The sequence below is a fragment of the Antechinus flavipes genome, chromosome 4 (assembly GCF_016432865.1).
Source record: "Antechinus flavipes isolate AdamAnt ecotype Samford, QLD, Australia chromosome 4, AdamAnt_v2, whole genome shotgun sequence".
Lineage (NCBI taxonomy): Eukaryota > Metazoa > Chordata > Mammalia > Dasyuromorphia > Dasyuridae > Antechinus > Antechinus flavipes.
In genome coordinates, this window is record NC_067401.1 from 255,218,487 (window position 1) to 255,229,144 (window position 10,658).

Sequence of the window (10,658 nt, forward strand, 5' to 3'; positions counted from 1 at the left end):
TTCATGCAAAGACAGATCTCAACAACTGGAGACATATTAATTATATAGGTCAAGCTAATATAATGAATATGAATTCTACCTAAGTTAATTTACTTATTCATACTACTCAAACTATGAAAGAATTATTTTATAGAGCTAGAAATAAATAGTTACAAAATTCATCTGGGAAAACAAAGGTCAAGAATATCAAGGGAATCAAAGGTAGTTTAGCAGTTCCAGATTTAAAACTATATTAGAAAGTGGTAATCATGAAAAAAAAAATCTGGTATTGGCTAAGATAAAAGTGTAGTGGATCAGTGGAACAGATTACATACATAATATAGCATATTAACTGATCAAAGCAATCTAATGTTTGATAAATGCAAAGATTCAAGCTTTGGGGGGTAAGAAATCAACATTACATAAAAACTGCTAGTAAAATTGACAAGCATTTTGGCAGAAACTAAGTATAGATCAATATCTTACACTGCTTAGCCAGAATTATAAGGAAGACAGGAAACCGGGAGAAAATGTTTACAAGTTTTTGTGATAAAGGTTGCATTTCTCAAATATATAGGAAACTTGAGTAAAATTTATAAAAATAAGAGCCATTCCTCAGTTGACAAATGGACAAAGAATATAGAGTTTTCAGAAGAAGAAATCAAAACTATCCATAGTCATATGAAAAAAAAATCTTCTAAATCACTGTCAATTAGAGACATGCAAATTATAATAATTCTGAGATACTATCTCACATCTGTCAGATTGGTTAACATGACACAAAAAGAAAATGTCATACCGGAGAGGATATGGAAAAATTGGTATATCATTACATTGTCGATAGAGTTGTCCACTTTTCTGACCTTTTTGCAGAACAATATGGAATTATACTCAGAAGACTATAAAACTCTACATATTCTTCACCTACTAATATCTTTAGTAGATCTGTATTCCAAAAAAGAAAAAAAAAGGGAATGGGACTTCTTCAAACAAAAATAATTATATTAAATTAATTTTTGTGATGGTAAAGGACATTAAGGGGATGTCCATCAATTAGGGAATGACTGAACACATTGTGGTATATGATTGTGATAGATATATTGTGCTATAAGAAGTGATGAGAAAGAAGGTTTCAGAAAACCTGGGAAGATTTATATGAATTAATGCAAAGTGAAGTTAGGAGAATATTGTACATAGTAGCAGCAATATTGTAATGATGATTGACTGTGAAAGACATAGCTACTCTGATTAAAGAAATAATCCAAGATAATTTCAAAGGACTCATGATAAAAAAAAATGCTGTCCATTGCCAGAGAAAGAACTGATGAGTGCTGAATGCAGATTGAAGATTGCTTTACCCAAAAACATTTAATTTTTTTTTTTTAGCTTTGTGTTTTCTTTTGCAACATAGCTACAAAATATGTTTTGTATGGCTTCACATTTGTACTCAATATCAAATTGCTTGCCTTTTCTTGGAGATGGGTGGGGGGAAGTGAATTTAGAATTCAAAAATTAAGAAAATGTTAAATATTTTACATGGACTTAAGATATACTTAATGAAATAAATGAAAAATAGAGAAAGCTATATTTGAGCTCAAATAGCTTAAGACTGCATTAATGCTTTCAGAATACCCTGTTTATTGTTTGAAAAAAATCAATTAAATTGTACATCTTGAATGTTAAGTACATTATCATTACTGTAGAGTTAGTTGAGATAGTTCACCATCATTCTGATATGTTGTTTTTTCTGCTAACCTCTTAGCAGCAGGGTGAAAACAAGCTAACTCACTGGATGGTGGGCGGTCTTGTTATGAGACTGTGATGAATGTGGCTATTAAACATTTAAGGAAAAAGATTTGCAAATTTTAGTGTTATGGAAAGTAGCTTTCCTGGGGTCTGTGCTCAGTTAAGTGATACAAAATAAAAATTTTGATTTAATTGTGCTCTTGAGAGCCCAAAAGGATAGGAAAGAGATTCTTGTTGTATGAAACTGTCACCAATGTAAGGAAAATCAATGGGAAAACCCCTATCCATAAGTGGATGCTTACCCGTAACATTGCCAAGGAAATTTCCAAATGGTGAGCATGATGAAAATGGCCTAGATTTGAAAAAGTCCCTGGTTAACTTCAGTGGTACTCATTACCCACTAAATGTTCTTACCAGGCAAGCTGAAGAAAAGAAAGCCTCTTAAGCCTATTACCTGTGAAACACAGAGGCAGGTTGGCTGCTCTGGATATCCTAGGCAGCTAAGATTTTAAAGAGCTTTGTGGGTTTGTTAGTGGTCAGCAGCTTTACTGCCCCTCACCTGCCTATGCTGTTCATAGTCATTGGGGACCCTGTGCTTGATTTCCTAGAACTCAAAGTGTCAATATACTAAGCTAGGATTAATTGGCCAAGGAGACAGTTTTGGCTGGATAATTAGGGTTTTCTTCCTCATGAAAGGTGTTGAATACTTCTACCACATTGCATATATATCATTCTTTACGACCTCTCATTAACCCAACACAATGTACCAGTGAGAGTGCCAAACAGTTACTCTCATTTGGCGTTGGAGGAAAACTAACATATTTATGTGCCTCGGCATAGCAAAAGTCAGATTTAATATCTGCATTATTTTTGGGCACGCATGTGTATGTGCATATTAATTCTCATATATCTAGAACTCTTAATTCCTTTGCTTTTTCTCTATCTTACATATGCAATTATATATATATATAATTTATGACACATGTGCACACATACACATTTATATAAAATTTATTCTGTATATATAATTATGTATACATAATTTATGCATATATGTGTACACAGGAACACACATTTATATGTAAAATTTATCCTGTATATGTAATTACATATATATATAATTTATAACATGCGTGTGCACACACTCATATAAAATTTATTCCACATATATAACTTGTTTGTAGATAGTTGTTGGTAAATTGTTTCTCCTATTAAACTGTCTCCTTGGGAAACTCCTTGAAAGTCTTCTATTTTTCTTTGTATTCCCAGTATTTGGCACAATGTTAAGGATATGATAGATACTTAATAAATACTTATTGATTGATTGGTGTTGAGAACTCCTGGTAGCCAAATACTCTCAGTGACAGATAAATTCTAATCTAAATTTGTATAGAACACCTGAGCACACCATTTCAGTAAGCACTGTCTTCTTATAGTTATCTATAGATTGTGCCAAATTCTGATCAGCAGATGATATCTCTATTAACTTGACTAGCTCCAAACCCACTTCTGAATCCTTCCTCAAGAGAAGTAGCATAGATGGAGCAGTGAACCTAGAGACAAGACGACTTGGGTTCAAATTCCAGCTCTATTATTTACTGACTGTGTGATTTTGGGTGATATTGGATATTACTTTTCATCTCTATAGAATGAGAGTTGAATAGGATGGCCTCTTAGGTCTCTTCCTGCTCTGAATATGTGATCTCATGATTCATGTTGGCACATTAAAAACCAGTGAAAACCTACTGGGATCCAAGCTCTCCCAGAAACACAAGAAGTAACACATGCTCCCTGAATGAGTGCCTGGGCACTGGACCAAAAAGAACCATGCTCTAAATGTAGAGACAAATTAGGGCCAGCCTCTAGAGGAGTGGATTCCTTTGGCAGACAGTAGCCAACACAAGCTCACTAATGCTATCTTCTTCAGAGATACTGCTCTCTGAATGACTCCCCAGTGAAGCTGGAAAAAAGCCAGAGTGATAATGAAAATCTTAGGGGTGGGAAGGGTGGCTCCCTGGCTGATGTGGCCACAGCTGCAGGGTGTGGGTGGTCTTGAACCAGAAAATCTTTTCCTCAGCTGAGTTGAGGTGGGTAGCAGTTGTGACAGCTTCATGTCTCTGTCACCTCCTATTCCTATTCCCTTCCTGGTGGGAGTTCTCCAAGAATCATTTTTACTCATAATTGCTTCCTTTTGTTTGTTCTCCAAATTTTACATGATTATGCCCACAATTTACCCACATATCACTTCACTCCTCAGGATTCCTGAATAATTTTACATCACAGTCCACATCAAGTCTGACTCCAGATCAGAACTAAACATTCTTATTTACAAGCTTAACTGGCTCCAAGATCAGGCACTGACCTGCCACTCCTTCAGGCAAACCTCTTTATGCGTTCCCAGCTCCACTCCTGCCCTTTTCTCTTTTTGAAATTAAAAAAAAAATTCTTCATGAGAAATTAACAATGTATATGGACAAAAACAAACATCTCAATATACAACTTAAGCCTTTTATCTTTTAAAACTTCATTTAAGAAGAGAAAGTAAATTTTGGTAAAAAAAAATTCAATGAAACAAAAATTTTCTTTATGATTAAAATAGCTTCACTATTTAATTTCATTAAACTTTCTATCTTTCAAAACATGCTTAAATCTTGTCTCCTCTAGGAAATTCCTTGGATTTATTATTTGTCTCCTGTTATCTTTATATTTTAGAAGCTAATGGTTTTATCTCTAATAGTTCCATATGTAATATAGTTATTAATATAATAAATGATGTTTATATTAATCTTAGAAGCATAGATTTTATAACTGAAAGACTTAGAGATCACTAATCTCAATCTTCACATATTAAAGATCCCAAAATTTAGAAAATTGATTTGCTTTGTCCTGGATCCCACAGCCAGTAAATATTTGATGTGATACTTGAGCCATGGAATTTCTGATCAAAGTCCAATACTCTATCCTCCTGGTAATTCTGCCTTCTATATTAACAAAGAATTTTGGCACATATATATCTCCAATCCTTATAGTGACCTTGTAAAATAAGTAATACAAGTATTATTATCCCTACTTTATAAATAAGGAAACTGAGACAGAGGGTTTGGTATCTTATCCTATTAATAAATATAATAAGATTTGAGTTTAAGCCCAGATTTTCTAAATCTACATCTTTCCCTCTTTTTCAGATAGAGTTGTATGGGTAGTAGAAAAAATAATGGTCTTGAGGTCAGGAGGACCTGAGTTCTTTAATTACCTCAGACATTTGGTGGAGTGGGATAGAACACTATGCCTGGAGTCAGAAGGACCTGACTTAAAATCAACCTCATAATTCAGACCAGTTCTGATAGTCTTGTGACTGAGAGAGCCATCTGTACCCAGAGGGAGAACTGTAGGGACTGAGTGTAGATCTCAACATAGTATTTTCATTTTTGTTGTTGCTTTTTGCTTACATTTTGTTTTCTTTCTTATTTTTTCCCTTTTTGATCTGATTTTTCTTGTGATTTTTCTTGATAATAGTAGAAATATGCATAGAAGAATTGCGCATGTTAAATATGTTTAACAATTGCTGTCTAGGGGAGGGAGTGGGAGGAAAGGAGGGAGAAAAAGATTTGGAACACAAAATTTCACAAGAGTGAATGTTGAAAACTATATAAATGTTTTGAAAATTAAAGAAAAAACCTTAAAAAAAATCCAACCTGAAACTCTTACCAACTCTGTGACCCTAAGCAAGTCATTTAATTTCTATTTACCTCAGTTTCTTAATCTATCAACTGAGGATACTAAGGACACTTACCTTCTATGGTTGTTATGAGAATCAAATGGGATCATTGTAAACTTAGCATAGTACTGACACATAGTAAATTCTGTATAAATGTTAGTGACAGTTATTACTATTGTTATTTTACGTGTTGACTATTAGCTCAGATACTTACTATGTGACCATGGACAAGCCATTTGATTTCTGCTTGTCAAAATATGGATACCTTTGTAAGGATGTCCTGGATCTAGCTCATACCATCTTGAGAGATACAGTTGCTCCATTTTCAGTGTGAGCTTTTATAACTTGGAAATAGTCATGATTGCTTCATTGTTTTGCTTGTTTAGATTTAAGTAAAGGGCAAAAACTATCAATGATGCAGATTAAATGTAAAATGTATTGTGTGAACATCCTTACTCCTCCCCAAACAAAAACCAGTTATTAAACATTTAGCAGCACAACATTGCCCTCTGGTCATTAATTTAGAATTGGAAGGCAATCTTAGAGGCTTGTTAAACATTTCTTATCATATTAAAATAAACAAAAAATAGTAGGTTTGTAGCTGAAAGACATATTTTAAGCCATTCATTTTATAGATGAAGAAATAGAGGCACAGGAAGTAAAATTACTTGCCTTTGGTCACAGAGGAAATAAGTGGCAGTGTCATAACTTGAACTTGGGACCTTTCAATTCAGAATCACCATAACATTCTCTTGATTCAGGACACTTCTTTCCTTATAGCTTTTAACAAAGGTTTACAAACTTCAAAACTCTCTATAAATCTTTGTTACTATTTTTTATTTACACATGTAAATAGTTATATTAGTTATCTATTATTTTTAAATTAGTCATTTAATAATATTGATTTTAATATTAATTAATATTATTATTAATCATTTAATATATGATCATAAACCATTATCTTTTATAATATCAATTATACTACAATTTCTTTGCAATGTTGCTGTTGTACAGTAATTTGTCAGTCGTGTCTAATTCTTCATGATTCTTTTTGGGGTTTTCTTGGCAAAGATATGAAATGATTTGCCATTTTTTTCTGCAGATCATTTTACAGATGAAGAACTAAGGGAAAGAGGGGTAAATGACCCAGATAGTAAATGTCTGAGGCCAGATGTGAACTCAGGAAGATATCTTCTTGACTCCAGACCCACCACTTTATTCACTGTGCCACCTAATAATTGTGATATGGTTACACTTAAAACTTTAGGGAAGAGGGAGGGGTTTTATTACTTCATAGATTGGCCTTTGCCTCTTCTGTTGCTCTTGTCAGTTTGAAGACAAAGCCATATTATCTCCATTGAGAATATGCTCCTGGCTGATCGTGTAATTATATTTCATTACATTACATTTGAACACTGATGGAGTAGCATGGACCTAGAGAACAGCTAATAATCATGGGTGTGGAAGCTGAGTATTGGATTTTAAACAATGCAACCCAAAATGAATTTCTTTTATGTCTTTTATATCACTGAACAGTTTTTATCCTCTTATAATACCAGAACCCCCATAGTTTTATTTTTACTTTTTCTGTTGGTCCCTGATAGTTAATTATCCCTAGGTGCAGCAACTTTTTAACTGCTGATTCCTATGATAAATTGAATGCACAGTAACTTAGAGTCTAAAACTGGAAGAGGCTCCAGAAACCATCTAGCCTGACCTTCACTGACTTATGGGTTATGGAGCCCTGAGAGACATGGAATTATTGTAAGAAATCTGTGAATCCACATGTACATCTAATTGTCATTTTGTGCCTTGATTTTTTTTTTAAATTGGCACTATGATTGTGTTGATATAGGACTGTGGACAGAATGATGGACCTAGAATCTGAAAGTCCTGAGTTGAGGTCCATCCCAAAACACTTACAGTTGTATGACCATGGGCAAGTCATTTAGCCCTGTTTGCCTCAGTTTTCTCATCTGTAAAATGAGTTGACAAAGAAAACAGCAAACCACTCTAAATCTCTTTGCCAAGAAAACCTCAAAGAAGCTTATGAAGAGTGTGAAATGACTCAACAAAAATAACATCATTATATGTCAGAGGTAGGATTCAAAGCTTTCTGACTCTGAAGTTAGCTCTCTATTAATTAAACCATTACTTCCTTTTCTGGGCTTGACTTAACTCTAAAAAACTGCAAATCATAAGCCTACCTTCTGTAGTCTATATAAACACTTCTTATAGATTTAAGTATTAATATTTTTCTGATGTATGTAATAAGATGCCATCATAATGAATAAAACATGCATTCACTTAAAAATCATTGCTTTGGTGATATGACTAACAAGATGAAGCTCTAGATATGTTTTCTGATCTTCATAATCTCTCAAACCTCTCCAAAGTAGAAATTATGCACCAAATATAAATTATCTTCAGTTGTCTTTTATGTTCTAGATACTTAGAATTCAAAAGAACATTAAGAAAAAAATCCATGAGCTAACGAACATATTCAGCAACCAATCTCTTACTGCCCATTTTGCTACCTGTATCTAAGTTGCATTAGTTAATCCAGTAAAATGAAAGCCCATATATCCTGGTCTGTGCCCATTCTTTCCAGTGCTGTTGAGATCTGGGCTTCTGACTGAAAGTTTTCTGGGGTCCCAGGGTCTAGTTGTGGACCAACATCCTGTGCTACCAAAAGATTTCTGTAGAAAACAATACAGAGGTGCTAAGTGAAATGAGCAGAATCAAGAGATCATTATATACTTCAACAATGATACTGTATGAGGATGTATTCTGATGGAAGTGGATATCTTCGACAAAGAGAAGATCTAACTCAGTTTCAATTGATCAATGCTGGACAGAAGCAGCTACACCCCAAGAAAGAACACTGGGAAATGAATGTAAACTGTTTGCATTTTTGTTTTCCTTCCCGGGTTATTTTTATCTTCAGAATCCAATTTTTCCTGTGCAACAAGAGAACTGTAAAAAATATGTACACATATATTGTATCTAGGGTATACTGTGACATATTTAACATGTATAGGACTGCTTGCCATCTGGGGGAGGAGGTGGAGGGAGGGAGGGAAAAAGTCAGAACAGAAGTGAGTGCAAGGGATAATGTTGTAAAGAAATTTTTTTTCAAAATTAAAAATAAAAATGAAAACAATACAGAGGGAAAGGGGAAGGACATCTATCTGGACCTGAAACAGAGTTCAACTTCACTTTTCAACCTTTCCTTTTCAAAATTTTAGACATCCAAACACCAAAAGACAGAAAGTTCCCTGGCTTCAGTGCTCTGAACTGCTGGGCCAGACAACTGAGGAAAAGAGGGAATGGGATGGAACTGCTGTGAAGCAATCTATTAAATTTGAGGGAAAGAGCCTAGCATCCAACTGTAACCAGTTCTGGGTCCCCCAAAAATCATTGGAGCAGAAATATAGGTTGGTGAACCACGATGGTGGGAAAGTGTTTCACTGATGAGTGCTCCCACAGGTGAAGAGAGATATTCTGTAAAGGGAGATGGACATCTTGTGCTGAGTATGGTCTAGAGGATTCAGTGCTTGAAAAGACCATTCATGCTTTCTCAGGAGAGAGGGTCTTAGAACTCCTGGGGCAACTTGCACTTGGGGGAGTGGAAGAGCATGGATTGAAGGAAGAAATTTTGAGGCAATTAGGGAATGAAGAGAAATGGGGAACAGATATTGATAGGTGGTGGGCTGCATAATCAGAGACATGGTTGAAGGAATGTTATCTCTAACATGCACAAATTAACATTATTATGGGAGTGAGACATAATGGAAAAGGAGAATCTATAGAGCAATCAGTAGCAGAAATTGCCTAGAGATGACCTAGAATGTAGATGTTATGAATCAGAGAATGAGGATCTAAAGTAGACATAAAAAATGATGGATAATGAAAAGAATGAGAGAAATACTATCTGGAAAGTACCATAAAACAAAACAAAAACAAAAAACAAAACACAGCACAACAAAACTAATGAATAAGACTAATTGTAGGGAAGGAGAGGAGGCAGCATATACTTGATGAGTAGCAAAAAAGAAAAAAAAAGGGTGTTTTAACTTAAAAATGCATATGGCTGATTAGCCTTCCTTTCTATTGAGTTCTCTATTTTTAAAATATTGCAGATATTTTTTGATGATTGCTGTAAGTATATAATATTATCTGAGATCCAGAAGTATTATTCTCCTTACATTGGTATTTTTTTTTTCATCATTTCCCATGATACTCTAGATCCTTTGCTTTTCCAAACATATTTTGTTAATGTTTTATCAAGTTCTATAAGGTAGCTTCATGGCAATTTTGTTAGTGTAGAATTAAGAGTATAAATTAAGTTTGCTTGTATTGTTACTTTTATTATATTGGTGGCCTAAATATCAACATTTAATATTCCTACAACTATTTACGCTGTTCTTTATCTCTTTAAGGAGCACTTTGTAATTGAATCTATACAAATTTTGCATGTGTGTGTGCATGTGTGTGTGCATGTGTGCCCATGTGCACCTTGACAGGTCGATCTCAAGATATTTTATGCACTTTTTTTTGTTATTTGGAATGGGATTTTCCCTTCTATTACTAAGTCTTGAATGCTTTTATTTATAGAGTAATGCTGTTGAATTTTTAAGCTTTGTTTTTTCTTCATTTATAAAAATGACTTAGATTTTTCTTATTGTTAATGATTTGGAACATACTTTCATGTGACTATGAATACTTTAAATTCTTTTGGGAATTGTTTATTCATATACTTTGACCACTTGCCTATTGAGGAATAGCTTTTTAGTGTGCATATGTGTATGTGTGTATACATATGTATGTATGTATATATATGTATGGTTGTGCAAATTGTTTATTCAGTATATTTTTCTTTTTTGATCATAGCAACTCAGCTTTTTATTTCCTCTCAATAGTATTTTATTTTTCCATATACAATGTAAAGATGTAAGACTTTGTGTTCCAAATTTTTCTCCCTCCTTCTTGTACCTCCCCCTTCCTCAAAATAGTTATGCAATCTGATATAAGTAAATATGTGCAATCCTTTTAAACATATTTCTATATTTGTCATGTTGTGCAAGAAAAATCAGATCAAAAGAAAAAAACTATAAGAAACAAACAAGCAGAAAAAAATGAAAATATTATTCTTTGAACCATATTCAATCTCCATAGTTCCTTCTCTGACTGTACATGAAAGGCATGAAATAGT